The following is an 18,698-nucleotide window of genomic DNA, read 5'->3' on the forward strand; positions in this document are numbered from 1 at the left end:
CTGTTACAATTACTTCTTGTTTTATTTCGTATTTCCTGTATATTTGTATCAAATTATTAACGTATTTAACATTAGCATCATAAATTCTTTGTTTTCTAACAATTTGCAGTTTATTGAAAAATTCTAAAGGGATCTTAGTCGAAAACATATGTTCATAAAGTACGATAACAAAAATCTTTACAGGAAAAACACTTTCAAACGTTGCATTCCGGTTTCAAAGAAAACAAAATAGAAAACAAGTACTTTTACATATACAATAAAAAAAAAACCAAGAGCATCTCACGATCAAAATCAAAATCACGTATAAGTACTTATATTGTAACAATGCAATGTCAAGAGCAAATCTGTACATAATTTCACTGAAATAGATAATAAAATTAAGAATGGAAATGGGGAATTTGTCTAAGAGACACCATCCCGAACAAAGAGCGGAAAACAGCCGAAGGCCACCAAAGGATTTTCAAGTAAGAAAATAAAGATATAGCTGTTTCAAGTCAATCTCTGAATTGACTATAAAAAAAACTCAATGATTACACGTAAATATCGCAAACAAGTTTAGCTTTACATCTGAATTTCTCGAAGCACTATTTTACATTTTTTTATGGTCACTGTACAGTAGTGAAAATTTATGTTTTATTAAAAAAAAAGACTTGACGAATTGGTAATTTAAAAAAAAAACAAGTAATTGTATTTTATCAAATAGTAATGTAACCTATGATAATGCATCAATATAACAGTACTATAAAAATATGAAAAAAAGTAATGTGAACTAATTTACTTAAATCCTCGTGCATTGTGAATTCCGTTATCTGATATGTAAACAATTATTTCTCAACGAGTTATAATAAAGAATTTTTAAAACATAAAAAAAAACCATCGTAAAATCAGTCATAAGTTTGTGTAAGCGTAAGGTTTTTCCAATTTTTGAGACATTTTAAATCCCCAAGCAAATTTAAAGGTAGGCGGAAAGAATAACTTCGATTTCCACAAGGTCAATGTCATCCTTGTAAAAAATAAGGTTTTACAAATATGTTCGTATCTGAAGACGTCGGATATCATTTTTTTTAAAGATAATACTGGTTTGCCTTTGGATAATTGAGTTGCCCGTCGTTCTTTGAATTATTGTTCTTAGTTGCTTGACCGATTGCTGCTGTTAAAAACCACTTCCAGCACTCTTGGTTATATTGTGGCGGTCAGTTTTTATATTTGTATATTTATATTTCCCCATAAAGAACCACTGACCTAAACCAGGAAACTGGATTATGTGTAAATGAGAGTCGAAAGATATCAGAGGGACTATTAGTTACATAGTGTGTTAGTGACCTAATATGATATATACGGGGTCAGTAAATTCCATATGGAGTGAGAGCGAATAATAATATAATAATATCAAACAGAACTTCCAATACTTTTAAAAAATCAAACAGTGCCAAAGTCGTAAATCCACTACTAACGGTGTATTGAATTAAGCCCCGCCTCCTACTAACCTAATATTGAATATACACGGTCTTCACGCGGACGCTTTTAAGCAATCATATTCCTAGAAATGCATAGGAGGTAAGATAAATTCAAATTCATAGATAGAAAATGATCTGGATATCTCCATGGCTTGTAAAAAAAAAAAGACTAACAGACAAATAAAAGTACACAAGACACAACCTAGAAAACTAAAAATTAGTCAACACGAACCCCACCAAAAAACGGGGGTGATCTCAGGTGCTCCGGAAGGGTTACCGGAACCTGCTCAACATGTGGCATCCGTTAATTGCTCATATTATTATAAACCCGGTAAGTAGTATAAGGTATCAATACACAGTTAGGAGTTTAGTTTCGCATTTTGGCCCCGGTGGATTTTTCAAATATGAAAGTTATTGTGTAATAAAATTCATTTTTAGACAGCTGAGTAGTTATTTAGCCTCCAAAGATGTTTTATAAGATCATCAAGTGGATTTTTTAAAATGTTTTATTGTCTATTTTCTGTTTGACTCTCCGTATTTTCATAGCTAGACCAGCCATCGGTCCAGAAATTAATGTAATGTTTACAAACACACACGAAGTTTTTGACGCAATTTTACAAAAAAATGAGACGAAAGACATATGATTTTCATTGGAATAACTGAAAGGTATACGTAAACAGCTTCAGAAAAGGTATTACTTCAAGCGATTGAAATTCTACTTTAAGTCAAATTTTGGGGGAATATGTGACATCTTTCCCACTTTTTGCAAAAAATTTTAATTAGTTCAAATAAATGCAGATTGTTGCCATGGATACACCCAAAGAAACTATATTTTACCATTTTATATACTGGATATAAAATCGTTGGAAGATTCTGATTACATACATATGCACATATATGACACAAATAGTAAGCATAATATTGCAAGAAAACAATGAAAAGGGGATGGTAAAATTGATGAGGGCAAATTTTGATATTTTTTCCTCACTGTTTATTGCTACCTAATTCGGTAGGTCACATTCGTGAAAATGGAACGGGATTGTAGATACGACATAGGGAACATATGATCTGTGAAACGGATATTCCATAACGGTCAACAACCTTGTGATGGCGTCCGTAAAAATTACGAAGCCCTGGATGATTTCAACTTCACCATTTGGAACTCTCGGTTTAATAGCTTTCTCGTGAGCACGACCCTCTATCAAGGAAACCATGATAGCAAGTACAATCCCGGGAATATCGTATCAAATGGTAGATACAAACTCCGTATGAAGGCACAGGAAGGTTGCTACATAGAAATGGAAAGTTCACAATTAGGAGGCTGAAATCATCTCTTTTGTCGTAAAGTATCATGATTCCAATCAAGAGATAATCTACATCCCACTGGCAGCCTCAGAAAGATGATGTGTTTGCATAAAATCATTGTTATTCATACCCAATGAAAAACAAGTTAAAGGAAAATGATTCAGTATTATTAACAAAATACAGGTTATGTAATATTATAGATCCATGATATTTGCCAATCAAACAATAAGAGGAATTTTTGAAACAAGAATACAACAATTGACAAGGAAACATTTAAAAGAAGAAATATTTGACCAGGAAATATATATTCCCACACTTGTACTTTCAATATACAGGAAGTAAATGTTCCCATAACTCTATAACTGCACTTACGAGGAAATAAATGTAATGATCGCATACAATATCATTCATCATAGTTGCTGTTGATAACGTGCTTAAATAAATTCCAGCAAAGATTAGATATACTAAACAAGTAAGTACAAAATATCAACATTTTTAGACTATTTCTGTTTTTATGAATAAAATATCTAAGATAAATAACACAATACGATTATATTTACTTAATCAGAAAAGTCACATAACAAATAAAAGAACTCTTGATTTAGATTTATCAAGTTTTTAAAAATAATTTTTAAATTCTAAAATACTCATTTCTACGGAAGCGTATTAGCGCCACACATTTTTTTTAATTTTTCTTCCTATGTTTGCGTTAACCTTAACGTTATACGATCTACAGTTACAGGAAAGGTAATGACGTTGCTAACGTAAAACGTTATTTTCGCGACGTCAAACCATGACATTTTTCGACTATTTTTTATCATTCAAACTGATTTAATTTGAAAACGAGTGCATGGACCCCTATTTTTTAAAACGACATTTTGTTTCATTTTGCAGGGAGATTATGTGGACCAAATTTTATTAAACTGTAAATAGAGGAATTTTTTTTTAATTTGATAAATATACAGCAAAACAATACGATTTTTTCTTAATTCATGACCATTTGATAAATATGAGTTATTTCTGAATAAAAAATGCATAATTTTTTAGGATACTTATCAAATACAAAAATTACAAATTATCTAACAAAAAAACAATTTGTGTTTATCTTTTAAAACAAAAAAGTTAAGGTTTTCTTTCGAAAGGGAAAATACGGCCACAAATCCGAATTTTGAGCAAATATTCAAAATTTCGACCTCATTTAACTTAAAAATTAGCACATGAAGGTATATTTTTATTACATATTTGATTTAAGCAGGCAAAAACTAGCCTATATGGAAATTTTCATCAAACTGCAAATACAGGATCGTATGCCCTTAATACAAACCTTTGCGATTTAATGCAAACCTTTGCGATATAACGCAAACCTTTGCGTTGTAACGTAAAACCTTTGCGATATAACGCAAATATTTGTTTTATTTTATTTCTTATTTAAGATTCAAAGGAAACAGTAGTTATTAATGGAGGAGGCTGTATATATTATCAGATTATAACATGGCATTTTTCATATCGCATGTATTATCAGCCCTAGGTTCAATATCAGCCCAAGAGCCGCACGGCTCGAGGGCTGATATTGACCGAGGGCTGATAATACATGCGATATGAAAAATGACATGTTATGATCTTTTTATCATATGCTTCAACAGTAGAGAAAAATAACAGATTCATATATTGATCCTTTTACGTGGTTCCCGAAGTTTAAAGAGTAAAAAAGTTCACGGCCGTCGGACCCAAAATTTGATACATTAAATATGAAACCTTTCTATCATATGCCTCAGAGAGAGAGAGAAAAAAAAACACATTTTAATATGGACGAATCGGCAAAAAATATAATTCAACAATATACCTATAAATGATCATTGTTTGGAAAAGTCAACTTTTTAAAGAAACTTTCTAAATTATGTTTCAGAAAAACTTAAAAAATGCATTTATTAAATAATTTTATTTTTTTTTTTATTTTTATTTTTTTATTATTTTAAACAATATACTTTCCAGTATTCAAATAATTGTTTTGTACACTACTTTGTAATGTTTTCACTGAAAACGTAGCATTGAGGTGTATTTTCCGGAATTGGCCGAGTATTACCGGAATGCCATGTGATAACGTTACGGAAAGGCATGCGATAACAATCGAAGCATGTGATAAACTTTTCATATCAGCCCGCTAAGCACCAATTCGAAAAATATGGAATTTACGTCAATTTTATGCTATTATCATACGGTAAAATTTATATGTTATTAAGTCTAAGTATATGATAATAAAATTTATCACCTCTGTAGTCATTGCAAAGTAAAATGCTTGAATAATTATATCATATCATTGACTAATAATGAGCAGAATAATATAGGGTTATTGCATGAATATTGGGGAATATTGTCCCGAGTAGAATTTTATATTGCACGAGCTTGCGAGTGCAATATATGTTCTACGAGGGACAATATTCACCAATATTCATGCAATAACCCTTTTATTGTATAGCAATATAATATTTGAAAGTAAAAATTGGTTTAACCTAAGATTTTATCGTTGATGACGTCATGAATTTTGAAGATTTATTGCACTAGTGCAATATTGGAATTTATTGCACGCTAACTTTTGGTTACTTTCTGTGGGGAATATTATATTGCTATGCAATAATATAAGAAGATGTGGTATGAGTGCCAATAAGAAAACTCTCCATCTAAGTCACTATTCGTAAAAGTAAACCATCATAGGCCAAAGTACGGTCTTCAACACGGAGCATTGGCTCACATTGAACAACAAACTATAATGGCCCCTAAAAACGATATCTATGTTACTACTAGTATATATATTACACAGAAAATTGAGTAAATTGAGGTTATACCAGAGAAAAAATTAACCCTGCTAATATAGCTATAACCGAATATAAATATACTTCCAAAGTAAGCTCTCGTTTGAGATCTGTGTAAAGTAGGTTAGATTCAAACAAGCTACCCTTTGGCAATAAATGTATAAAATGAAGATGTTTTATTAATAAAACTATGTTCTCTCTATTCAAATTTCTACCCAAGCATCTTAAAAATACTTCATTATATTGAAATGAAAATTCAATGACTTTCTATCAAAGAATTTTGATCATATTCTAAGATTTAAAAAAAATGTTTCCTTATTAATAATTCATTTAAAAGCAGAAAGATCATTTTGTCTATTTGACTTTGAGGTTTCACAATTGTATGACATTATTTTTGGTCTTTCAATTTAAATATAACTATTTACTAGACTATATCTATTTTCTTGTCAAATTATATACTTTTCTGATGCACAAATCAGTCTTAATTTATGTATAATTGCACTTCAAGTATTCCATTATACCTATGCATATTTATTATAATGATTTGGCCTTGTATATATGTTTCTTTTTTATCTACTAGTAAATCACATCCGAAATGAATGACAGACGGACATATATACAAAACTTAATGAATAATTGAAATCAAGATATTAGCGTTATAACGCAAATGTTTGCGTTAAACGCAAAGGTTTGCGTTATTTCGCAAATGGTTGCGTTATATCGCAAAACATAGGAAGAAAAATAAAAAAAAAAAATGTTTGGCGCTAATACGCTTCCGTACATTTCTGATATATCTTATTTCTAATTATTCAACTGGCATGATTGTATAAAACTGTTGGACTGCATCAAAATTATGACCTTCATCAGTGCGTTTACTTCAATGATTAGTATTTTTGTTTTCCAATAAAACATTTTTTAAACATGAAATCATATAAAATGTTGTAATGTAATAGCAATTCACTCTTATTTGTTATTCTCCCTGGTTACATATAACTACGTTATAAGGGATACTAAGTGCAATGTTGTACACAAAGTAAATTGTGAACAGCAATAGTGCATGTGTAATATAATATGTTGAAGTTAGTCATGTTAAAAAATGCTATTTGTCCCTTTTAAAATTTTCATCGCTCATTCAGATAAACTCATCATAGATACCAGGACTAAATTTAGTATATGCCAGACGCGCGTTTCGTCTACAAAAGACTCCCCAGTGACGCTCGAATCCAAAAAAGTTAAAAAGGCCAAATAAAGTACAAAGTTGAAGAGCATTGAGAACCAAAATTCCTAAAAGTTTTGCCAAATACAGCTAAGGTGATCTATGCCTGAGGTAGAAAAGCCTTAGTATTTCAATAAATTCAAAAATTTGTAAACAGTAAATTTATAAATATAACCATATCAATGACAATTCAGACATTGCGTATATTGATTTGACAGTTGACATGGTTTATTTCAATTTTTGCTAAGTGGAATTCGAAGTTTCAAGTCAGCAGTATGACAGATGTTGTCCATTCGTTTGATATGATTGAGCTTTTGATTTTGCCATTTGATAACAGACTTTCCTCGACCTTCGGAAATTTTGTTTCTTTATTTTTTTCTTATTGTATGTAAACAAACAATAATGATTTATATAAAAAAGTCCTAACAGAAATGTTTATACTTTTGAAAGGTAATTTCAAGTTCTCTAAACATGACAAGAATTGGTGTCCAATATACGGCGAGGAAGTCTTTAGCACAGGGCATGCTCGATATGGCTCTATTACTGTCCAATGTTTCAAAGATGAAAAACTTGATTACTCCCGAATGTGCTGACAGTGCCAAGTGTGTAGCAGGAATGGTCTTTCTTTCCTTATCAGTGATTTTACAAGTTGCAGTTGGTGTGATGCTGATTATTCTAGCAATTCGGGAACAGTATGCTGCAAAAGAACAAGAACGAAAACGCAGAGAAAAGTCAATAAGAGACAAATTGTTGGAAAGTGGAGAATTAATCGAACCATCGGAACCAAATTCCTGTGACAACAATAATCATCGTGATCGTCCTAAAATGAAAAGACAACTTTCTATTGCAGCGGAATCGATCACGTTAAGCAAAGAAAAGAAAACTATGAGATTGAATACAGCCGTACTTATTCTTGTTTTTATCATCGTTGTTATAAATGTAATAATAGACGGTATGGACTTAAGTGAACCTCCGTCAGGAGTGGAAATGCCGGTTAAAAATACATAAATTACTTCCTGTTCTATGTTTATTATGAAGTGTACTTTTACTCTTGTATCCGCTAGCATACTCAAAAGGCGTAAATTTAAGTTTATTGATTCTAACCATCAATTCTTAAAAGTAAAACAGTGAACTTTTGAATGACGTAGACTGTTATCTACCACGGTCTTTTTTATTTTTATAAATCTCAAATGTTTGTCTATAAAGAGGAAACGGCAATGCCTACGTTGAGAAAAAACCTAAATGTATTGTCTGACATTCCGTGCGTGTTTTTGTAATAATCTTCAGTAAAAGTTAAAATTTGAGTACCCAAATATAAAAGGTTCGAGAACAATAAGCAAAAGACCAAAGTTAAACAGAGAAAAATATAAGATTATCTTTTCCTTTGGACTTGTAACGGTTAATGGAGCTACCATTTGATTTTTTTTGGTGGTGTGTGTGTGAGGGGGGGTGGGGGCAGGATGAAATTTGAATAAAGGCGGGACAGAAGTTTTGAATAAAAAAAAAGCAGGATGAGCAACTCTGCAAAAAAAGCATGATGATAATTTATGTGAAAAGAAGTCGGGATAATCTAAAAAAAAAAAAAAGAAAGAAAAGCAGGACAGAGATTAAGACAAAAAAAGAACATATGTCACAGCCACGAGAGGCACACAAAATTAAAAAAAAATCAGAAACATTTACCCATCACAAATTGTAGAAGTATGAAAAAGAGAAATAAGCAGTGGAGACAAAGTTTTTGCGCTAACAATAACTTTCAGTCTCTTATCTACATAAATATACTTATGGCGTCTGACAGTAAATAGTTGAAGATTTATCAGTATTCGTTCTGTACATGACTTCATTTCGCCAATATACACTGTTGGTGCTATGTGTTAATAAATGTGGAGAAGGGTGTTATTGTTGTAATTAAAATCAGTTTCTTATATAAATCAAAGCGCGAGAGCGCTGTAAAGGCAGTTAATTACAGGTTGTGTGTATTTCTAGTCCAGTCATATCATTATCTTCCACAGTACAGAGGTGGTTTGTAGTATTTAAGATTAAGAGTTCTCTTGTACCTAGTTCACCTATAGTCACCCATAGTCTACTGTTTCAGTATATTTTCTGTACCTCGCCATGAAATGCATTTTTAAGACATAAAAGAACTTTTCCTCATTAACATAAGTAGACTATTTTTAATTATTGATTATATACGCATATTCAATGACTCCCATCCTATGAAAAGTAGTTCACAAAGATTGACTAGTCACCGTACTGTGTGTATTGCAAGTACATCAAGTAACATAATGGTAAATGTACATAGTAACATGTCAACTCTTTTGATTACCATATTTTTTCTAAATCCAAGCAAAATTATTTTTCAGTATAAACATGATAAAGTAATTTACTGGTATGAATGAAAGAGAAATTTTAATTAAGAAAACAATGACATCTGGTGGTCATTAATAATAGCTGTCTCATTAGCATTTTAACCACTTCCCATATTTGCAATTAAGACAATCATGACAATAGAAGAAAATGATGCAACGCCAATCTAATATAAATTTATGTATATACAAATAAAATTTAGTATACGACTCTTAAAAGGTACAAATCCAAGAGCTGATATCTCCGATGTGGAAGAAAGTGAATAAAAGGTAACTTGAATTACCATAAAAGAAGCCCACTAACACAGGCTGCTTTGTTTCATTATCGTAATGATGTATTTTTTTTTCTTCGAACAAGAATGTGTCATGGATTTCCCATCCGTACAATCATTTTTTATGTTCAGTGGACTGTGAAAATTAGGTAAAATCTTTAATTTGGCAGTAAAATTAGAAAGATCATATCATAAGGAACACATGTGTACTAAGTTTCAAGTTGATTGGATTTCAACTTCATAAAAAACTACCTCGACTATAAACTTTAACCTGAAGCAGGACGGACGGACAGACCAGAAAACATAATGCCCATAAATGGGACATAAAGATAGTAAGACTTGTTACATAGATACCCGCCAACTTTTGAAAGTTCCCGTGGTTTTATTTTTTTTTTTGTGCGCAACAACAATTTTAAACATTACAATTTTTAGCTCAGTATTTTGCACGATCTGGATTGTCTAAAAAAGTGTCATATTTGTATACTGAACTTACATGCCTTTTTCCTAAGTCTGTTTGCATGATTCTAGTTATTAAATCGGTAGAAAAGATAAACATGTAGCTAGCAGACCAGGGTTTATTTATTTGTGTAAGAATATTAGATGTTTGTTCAAATTTCCAATTTGAATTATGCACAAAGATGGACCTTTAACAGGTTGGGAACAACACTACAAATGAGGGGAAACCCTCATTGGATTGTTTGATTGTTGGTTGCTTAACGTCCAGTGGCAAATATTTCATGCATATTCAGGACGAGAACAAGTTCACAATAAATACTATTTATTATCTTTATGCTGAGACTACTATAACACATTATAGTAGTCTCAGCTTTATGGTAGTACAGTCATGACAGTAGACTCCGGCCAATCGGATACCCAAAATGTCAGCTAAATATATCCGATTACCCGATATATTCAATTAGACGATGAATGTATATTCATTGAATATTCTACAATAATAAGTAGATCTATTGCTTAATATGTGAAAGGGCTGGAGGATTGATGGAGTGATTTTTATCAGTTACATCACCACGATGTTTGCGTAAAAAATTATCAGCTGATTATGTAATGATTAAATTTGTTTGCACTTGCAGTTTTTAAATCCTATGTTTATTAAAATAGATCAAATGTCCTGAAATATTTATGTGAATTATTATCTTCCATCCATAGTTTGTCTTTACTTGTTTAGTATAAAACAAATTAATATCCATTTTTACATTTTCACACAGGTAAACTAATTTGGCCATAAATAGATCAAAGCATGTCTGTGTAGAATCTCTAATCTAAACTTGTAATTGTTATAATTTTATTTCTTTAAATAATCAAATTTAAATTTATGAAAATAATCATGATTGATAAAATAGTATTGCATAAAGTTTACGTTTTCGGAGGACTAATTATGTTTAGGTCATAGTTCTAGAGGCTTCTTCACAAATATGTAAACAAACCAATATGGCCGCCACACGTGATTACCTTTGCACACGTGAACAAAATATTTCTGACAAAAGTCAGATTTCTCTTGTCAATAGGGATTTATATTTATATTGCAATAAATTATTCGACGGAAGTAAATTCAGTTTAGATTATATTTCTTATTCTATGAGCATTTAGAGTTTAATCAAAATTCTCCCAACATCAACGTAGAAGAACTGCTCTTGTCAACTGAGTCATATACACATACACGCGTACATTGACTAGTACCCGATCGTAATGTAACACATATATCAAATAGCTAATGCCCGGAACGTAGTAGCGAGAACCAGGATAATACGTAGACAACTAACGAAATTGAAAACGCTTACGGTTTCTCGTTCATAAACCGAATTTCGCTTTGACTTATAGAAAATGCAATATGAATCATGTTTAGTCGACCTTTCATTGTTATATCAACGTTTGAACTGGTTAAAAAATCTTTAGATGTCAGATAACACTCGAAGTTGACCGGACCTCTTTCCACACGGAATACAAATAATGATAGTTTGTAATCAGGTTGACTGCTTATAATGCAAAATACACATTAATAACAAGTTTTTTTTTAAACGAACAATACAAACTGATCGTTTCTTTATTTCCCAATGTAAATGAAAGAAACAGAAACCATATCATACCACAAAAAGGAGAGGAGAAAATTGAACATTTCCGGATCTATTTCTGGCCAAATGACCCCCTACATAGATTTGTTGGACGTTGCGTATGAAAAGATGAACCTCATGACTTGAAAGTCAGGCCTTAAAGCACTGCCTTTTTAAAAAAAAATAGTATTTCCGCTTATGGTACTTGGAATTTTGAAGTTCAGTGGTGCAAAAGTTGCATTTTTTTTAACAATTCTGTACCATAAAGTAATCACCAGTAAATCCCAAGACAATAGGATCTAAAACAACGAATAGGCGCATTTAACACTAATCGCTGTTTTGAACTAGATCGATGTATATTCCTTTAGTATATGGTTGTAGCTTATTATTTTTTTTGAAAACAGTATGCTTTATATAATAGTTGTTTTTTGTTTATTGTTTTGTATATAAATAAGGTCGTTAATTTCTTGTTTTATTGTTAATAGTTTGTTAACATCACTGTCGCAGTATTGAACTCTTACGAGCATGGTACATACAATCTAACTCTCTTTCATCTTGTAACAGTATTAAGGATGTACTTAGATGAGGTTAGGTGAAAATAATAAATTAAGAAGTTAAAATTGATACTATAAGCTGGTAGAGCATCGATTAAGGATTAAAATAAGCTAAAAATATTGATAGGTCATGGACCTCCTTTTCGAGATATTTGAGATTTAAAATGTGGCGGGAAAAGGCTGACTCGGACTTTTACCTTATATTTGCATTGGTATTATTGGGTCTCAAAACAAAAGAAAGAAAATCAAGAATCTTCTAAAATTTTGGTAAATGACCATTCATGAGCTAATAATTCTTATATGAAAAAATAAATGGGTGTTATGTGGCAAAATATTTTACATTGTATTGTATGGAAAAACACCAAGGAGTCCGAACATTATTTGTTACGTTCGGAGGACGGACGTGTTTTTCAACAGACTGTCGGCATTCCAATGGGAACAAATTGTGCCCCTCTACTTGCCAACTTGTTTCTTTAATATTATGAGGCTGACTTCATGCAGGAACTTCTTAGGAAGAAAGATAAGAAGTTAGCGATATTCTTTAACTCTACTTTCCGCTATATAGATGATGTTCTCTCACTAAATAATTCAAAATTTGGTGACTATGTGGAACTCATCTATCCCATCGAACTAGAGATAAAGGATACTACATATACAGTTAAGTCGGCCTCATATCTTGACTTACATCTAGAAATTGACAATGAGGGTCGGTTGAAAACGAAACTTTACGACAAAATTACGAAAACGTTAACAACCATACCATCACAATAAGTTTGTAAATGGCTAGATATTAGACTGAATAAATGAATTACCGCCTTGTGCATCTGACCCATAATCATGTGTGAGATTTTGCCATCATGTGGCATAACTCAGATCTATTTCTTCATCATTGGTTCCACTAACACAATGCATTTATTGTTATACATTAAAACTACTGAACGATGATTTGGTCGATTTCCTTTAGAAAAATATCCATCAGGGACCCCAATCATTTTCACGTTAACCATATAATTATGTTAGTTGGGTTGCTCACACGATGTTTTCAATATAACTGAACTAAATAAAACTATCATGCCAGTGGGAGGTTGAGCTAGCTATAAAACCAGTTTAAACCAATCATATTCTTCGGATAGGCCTGTACCAAGTCAAAAATATGAAAGTTGTTTTCCAGTCGTTTCATTGGTTGGTATAGTCGATTGTATCATTTTACCATTTTAGCATTTTCTATAGACTGCCCTATTTGACCTTGGAGTTCGATCATTTCATATTATTTCTTAGGGAAATAGAGATAATCGACAAATCTAATTATTCCTACATTTTTCATTATTTATACATGTAAGAAAAAAGGCGTAAGGTACACTAAATCGATCAGGTTAAACGTGTCGTAAATTGATCATCCCTTAAACTGTTAAACAACTTCATATATAAAATTGAGAGTAGAAATGGGGAATATGTCAAAGAGACAACAACCCGACCATAGAACAGACAACAGCAGAAGGTCACCAATAGGTCTTCAATACAGCGATAAATTCCCGTACCCGGAGGCGTTCTTCAGCTGTCCCCTAAATAAATATATATACTAGTTCAGTGATAATGTACGCCATGATGTACTTAACTCCAAATTATTCACAAGAAACTAAAATTAAAAATAATACACGACTAACAAAATGCCAGAGGCTCCTGACTCGGGACAGGCGAAAAAATGCGGCGGGGTTAAACATGTTTATGAGATCTCAACCCTCCCCCTATACCTCTAGCCAATGTAGAAAAGTAATGTAAAGGCTGTTTGTACATAATGAATTAGGTGTTATACATAACGTAATAGGTGTTTGCGCATAACGTGACAGGTTTTTGCACAGAATATAATTAAGAAATAATTCATGGAAGCCATAGATTTGTTGTAAATTTACACATGGCCTGGGCCGTGATATTCGAATTTTATCCTGAGCGTTAGCGAGGGATAAATTTATTTGTTGTAAATTTACACATGGCCTGGGCCGTGATATTCGAATTTTATCCTGAGCGTTAGCGAGGGATAAAATTAACGAATATCACGGCCCAGGCCATGTGTAAATTTACAACAAATCTATGGCTTCCATGAATTATTTCGATTCTAATAGGACAAATACGATCATTAAAAAACTGAAGCGATGATGGGTATACCGTGTGTGTGGCTGTTCTATTTTACCCACTTTTCGATAAATGTAAAACAAATCTAATAAACCTGCATGAATGATTTCTTAACTAACCGCTAGAAAAAAATGTGATTACTTTTTTTACTTCTCAGTAAACCCAACATTTGCAATTTTAGATTTGCATTTTTTATCGTAAGCTACCGTCAAATTCACTGTTGACATGTGGTAACCAAGGAAAAAGTAAAATCACAAAAATACTGAACTCAGAGGAAAATCAATTCAGAAAGTCCATAATCACATGGCAAAATCAAATAACAAAACGCATCAAAAACGAATGGACAAGAACTGTCACATTCCTGACTTGGTACAGGCATTTTCAAATGTAGAAAATGGTGGATTGAACCTGGTTTTATAGCTAGCTAAACCTCTCACTGGTATGACAGTCGCATCAAATTCCATTATATAGTCACCGATGCGTGAACAAAACAAACAGACATAATAGGTAAAAATGTCAAAAATAGGTGTACAGCAGTCAACATTGTGTTATCATCTTAATCACTATAAAAACAACAAATGTAACGAAGAAGCACAAAAAGGCATACATCAAATAAACATCCTCATTTTGATTATATTATACGATTATATTTGTCTATGTAAAATGCACCCATCAAGGAAGGAGGGTATGGGTACTGGTGTAAAATTGCGCGTTTGAAATTCGCACAGGTAGACATGAAATAATTTTGTCGTTCAAAGTATGTCGGGATGCATAAATACAGTCACGCAAAATAGATATAACAAACACTGACTTAGCAGTTAAAGTAATAATAATAAATAAAATAATAGTGTGGTTCAAAGTATGACGTGATACATAAGTACAGAGTCACGTAAAATGTATATCACAAAAAAAGTTGGTTAACAGTAAAAGTAATATTAATGAATAAAATAATTTTGTCATTCAAAGTATGACAAGATACATAGGTACAGAGTCACATCATAAAATAATTTTGTCATTCAAAGTATGACAAGATACATAGGTACAGAGTCACATCATAAAATAATTTTGTCGTTCAAAGTATGATGGGATACATAAGCACAGAGTTACGTCAAAAGGATATCTCAAAAAACAGACAACAGTAAAAGTAATATTAATAAAGACAAATAAAAGAATAATATAACACGTAATTAAGATGATAAACAACGTCAGTACGCAAAATCTATACTTCAAGACCATCGTGTATTATTTGTGAAGTTGATACGGAATATTTATCAACAAGTTCTGGGTACCTTCCGATGAACTTTTTTAGAAAAAGGACGAGACGTTCTTTGACATACCCCTGGTTCATCAACTTTCTGCTCAGACACTGGTGACGTTTTACAAAGTCTGAGTAGGAGCCGCCATGTTGACTTGCTGAAATCAGTAAATGTGCGAATATTGCAATAGAACAGAAAACAAGCAACACCTACCTCAATACTTTATTTTAATGCAATTGTATCCGAGTTTAGAAGGTAAACGCAATAGAAAAACCTTCAGCTTTGACGTTTTCATTCGTATGACGTCATGTTTTGAAATGACGTTAATGCGCAAAAATCATTACTGACCCATTACTGGAATTTCGCGGAATTTTAATTTGTTTTGTTTGTCCATTTTTTCCGTTCTCTAATGTGTAAATTCTTTTTGTTATGCTTCAGAATCAGAATAAATGTTCTGTAGGGTTTTATTCAATTGTAATTGTTAACACAGCGAAATCCACAACCGTTTACACATAGGTTACGATACATGTGGATTTACGTGGGAGGCATATTTAAACAGCCATTTGTGTACATCTTGGAGTCTGCGCTAAGTACAGATATATCGAGAATTTTATCACGGTGTTGTTTACAAAGCGAAAGAAGCACGTCATATTAGAATAGGCATTGGCACATAACGTAATAGGTGTTTGCACATAACGTAAACGATGTTTGCACAAAACTTATAAGTTGTTAGCGCATAACGTTATAAGTGCTTTCGCATAATGAATTAGGTGTTTGAACATAATGTAAAAGGTATTTGCACATGACATAATGAATGCTAACAGAGAGTATCAATTGTTCGGCAAAACGCATATGAACTATAATACCATGATGTATTATGTTTTTACTGGAGATACATAGAGATTAATACATGGCCTTTTCCATATCAGCCTGGGTATCATCCCGAGACCCCCATATCAGCCCGAGACGGAGTCGAGGTGCTGATATGGGTCGAGGGATGATACCCAGGCTGATATGGAAAAGGCCATGTATTAATCGCTTTATCATATACTTCCGATAATAATTTGATGTAAATAAACACATCATAGATACCAGGACTAAATAAGGCAAATAAACAAATGCAATAACTAAAACAGTCAAAAACTTTATAAAGAAGTTAAATTATGAATCAAATATACTATAACTGTCCAAAAACAGCATCACTACCTCCATATGGGTCATTTTCAAAAAATGTGGATATTTCAGTTGTGAAATAACAAAAAAAAAAATATTCAATTTTCAACTTTAATATATGAAATTGAATAGTTTAACAACAATACAACCTGAAATAAAAATATGCAATCTTAAATGCTACTACAAAAATATTTTAGAAAATAACATAGAAACAAGTATGGGACATATGTCAACTACATAACGGATTTAGTTTCGGTCCCTAATTTTTTTTTAATAATATTTACATTTTGCTTGATATATATTTCCATAAAAATCATCACACTTTTTTCAAAACAGTTAACATGGTTAAAATAACACTTTTTAGAAACATATTTTAAAGTGAATTTAATTCATCATTGTCAACTACATAACGCTTTTTGTCAACTACATAACGATTCACTGCGTTATGTAGTTGACCGTTATGTAGTTGACCTACTTGTGGTTTTTGGATGTTTTTCTTGACCCTAATACTACCAGATAAATGGTTTTTATTGAATTAGAGTCAGTATTATAGACTTTGAATGATTTATGTAAAAAAAAATATTTATGCCAAAATTTATCAATGTTTTTGCCGTTACAAAGTTGACATAGAATAAAATTACGGAGTAATTTGTACTCACCAAAACTAATCTATAATGAAATGAATAAATGATGTCATCCTGTAACTTTAAGCACGTCATCAGAGGATGAAGAGTAAGTAGAGAACACTTCCTTAGTTACAAGGGATATAATCAGTTGTTTATTGGCAACATTATTTCATTTGTGTTATGTAGTTGACATTTTTTTAAGTACGAAATGAAAAGTAAAAAAAAATGCTAATAAAATCTAATAATTCCCTGTATTTGTGTATACATACCTGCAGTGATACCTATATATTTATAATAACAAAAGAAAAATAATAATTTCCGCTGGGTATTAAAACCAGGATTTAAAAAAGACTAGTTTTTCAATTTCGTACAAGCAATTTTGGGGTTTTTGGACCCTTTGAAACCCACTGGAAGCAATTTCTGTAGCTAAATTTCATATTGAATTTGCTGGAACTTGTTACACACACCAAAAACTAAATGGTGTATCTAAAAATTGGATAAAAATATTTACACTTTTTTAGAAATATTGATTGTACAAGAAAATCCACATTTTTTGAAAAAGGCCCATATATATGTATCGTATTAAACATTGCCTATAGAGGCATTTTGAAACATTGAAAATTTGGAAGAGTTTTATGATCGTTATTACTCCATGGTTGTTGTACTATAAAATGATTCTTAATTGTCAATGGCATTTGTTAGCAAGTACTAAACTGGGGACAAAAGTTCCCGTAAATTTTGACGTCGTCATAAAAAATATCTGACGTCACAATGGAAAAGTAAACAATCGATACCAGAAACACCGGAAGTTACTTGCACGAGAAGCACTGTTATGGGTTTTTGCACGAGACGCCCTTGATATGGGTTATCAGCCCGGGCTGATATGGGTTATCAGGCCGGGTGGGGAACTTTTGTTGGGATAGTTTAATACTTGCTAACAAATGCCATTGACAATTATGAATCATTTTATAGTACAACAAACATGGAGTAGTAATGATCGTAAAACCCATATCAGCTCGACTCCGTCTCGGGCTGATATGGGGTCTCGGGATGATACCTAGGCTGTGGAAAAGGCCATGTATTAATCTCTATATAAACACAACAGTAAGCCGTTTACTATAAAATGATTCAGTGGCATTTGTTAGCAAGTACTAAACTATCCCCACAAAAGTTCCCGTCGTCATAAAAAATATCTAACGTTACAATCGAAAAGCAAACAACCGATATCGGAAACACCGGAAGTAACTTGCACGAGAGGCACTATTATAGGTTTTGTGCACGAGATGCTCCTGATATGGGTTATCAGCCCGGGTAGGAAATTATGGCTTGTGTACTTCCGCTTATTACACATATGCAAAAGCTATCATATCAATGCTAAGTATATGATAAATTATTATATTGCAACTTAATAAGATTAACTTAAAACAGATCCTGGAGATTTTTTATTTGTTAAGAAACAAATTCATT

The 18,698-nt window shown here is 32.0% G+C and overlaps 1 long non-coding RNA gene across 1 annotated transcript; it reads left to right on the top strand.

The window, feature by feature from the left end:
• The first annotated feature begins 2,749 nt into the window (after positions 1–2,749).
• On the top strand, positions 2,750–8,048 carry LOC143064882 (uncharacterized). Its single transcript, XR_012975343.1, has 2 exons — positions 2,750–3,234; positions 7,239–8,048. It is a non-coding gene; the product is annotated as an uncharacterized LOC143064882 (long non-coding RNA).
• Positions 8,049–18,698: the final 10,650 nt, after the last annotated feature.

The sequence above is a fragment of the Mytilus galloprovincialis genome, chromosome 2, assembly GCF_965363235.1.
Source record: "Mytilus galloprovincialis chromosome 2, xbMytGall1.hap1.1, whole genome shotgun sequence".
NCBI lineage: Eukaryota > Metazoa > Mollusca > Bivalvia > Mytilida > Mytilidae > Mytilus > Mytilus galloprovincialis.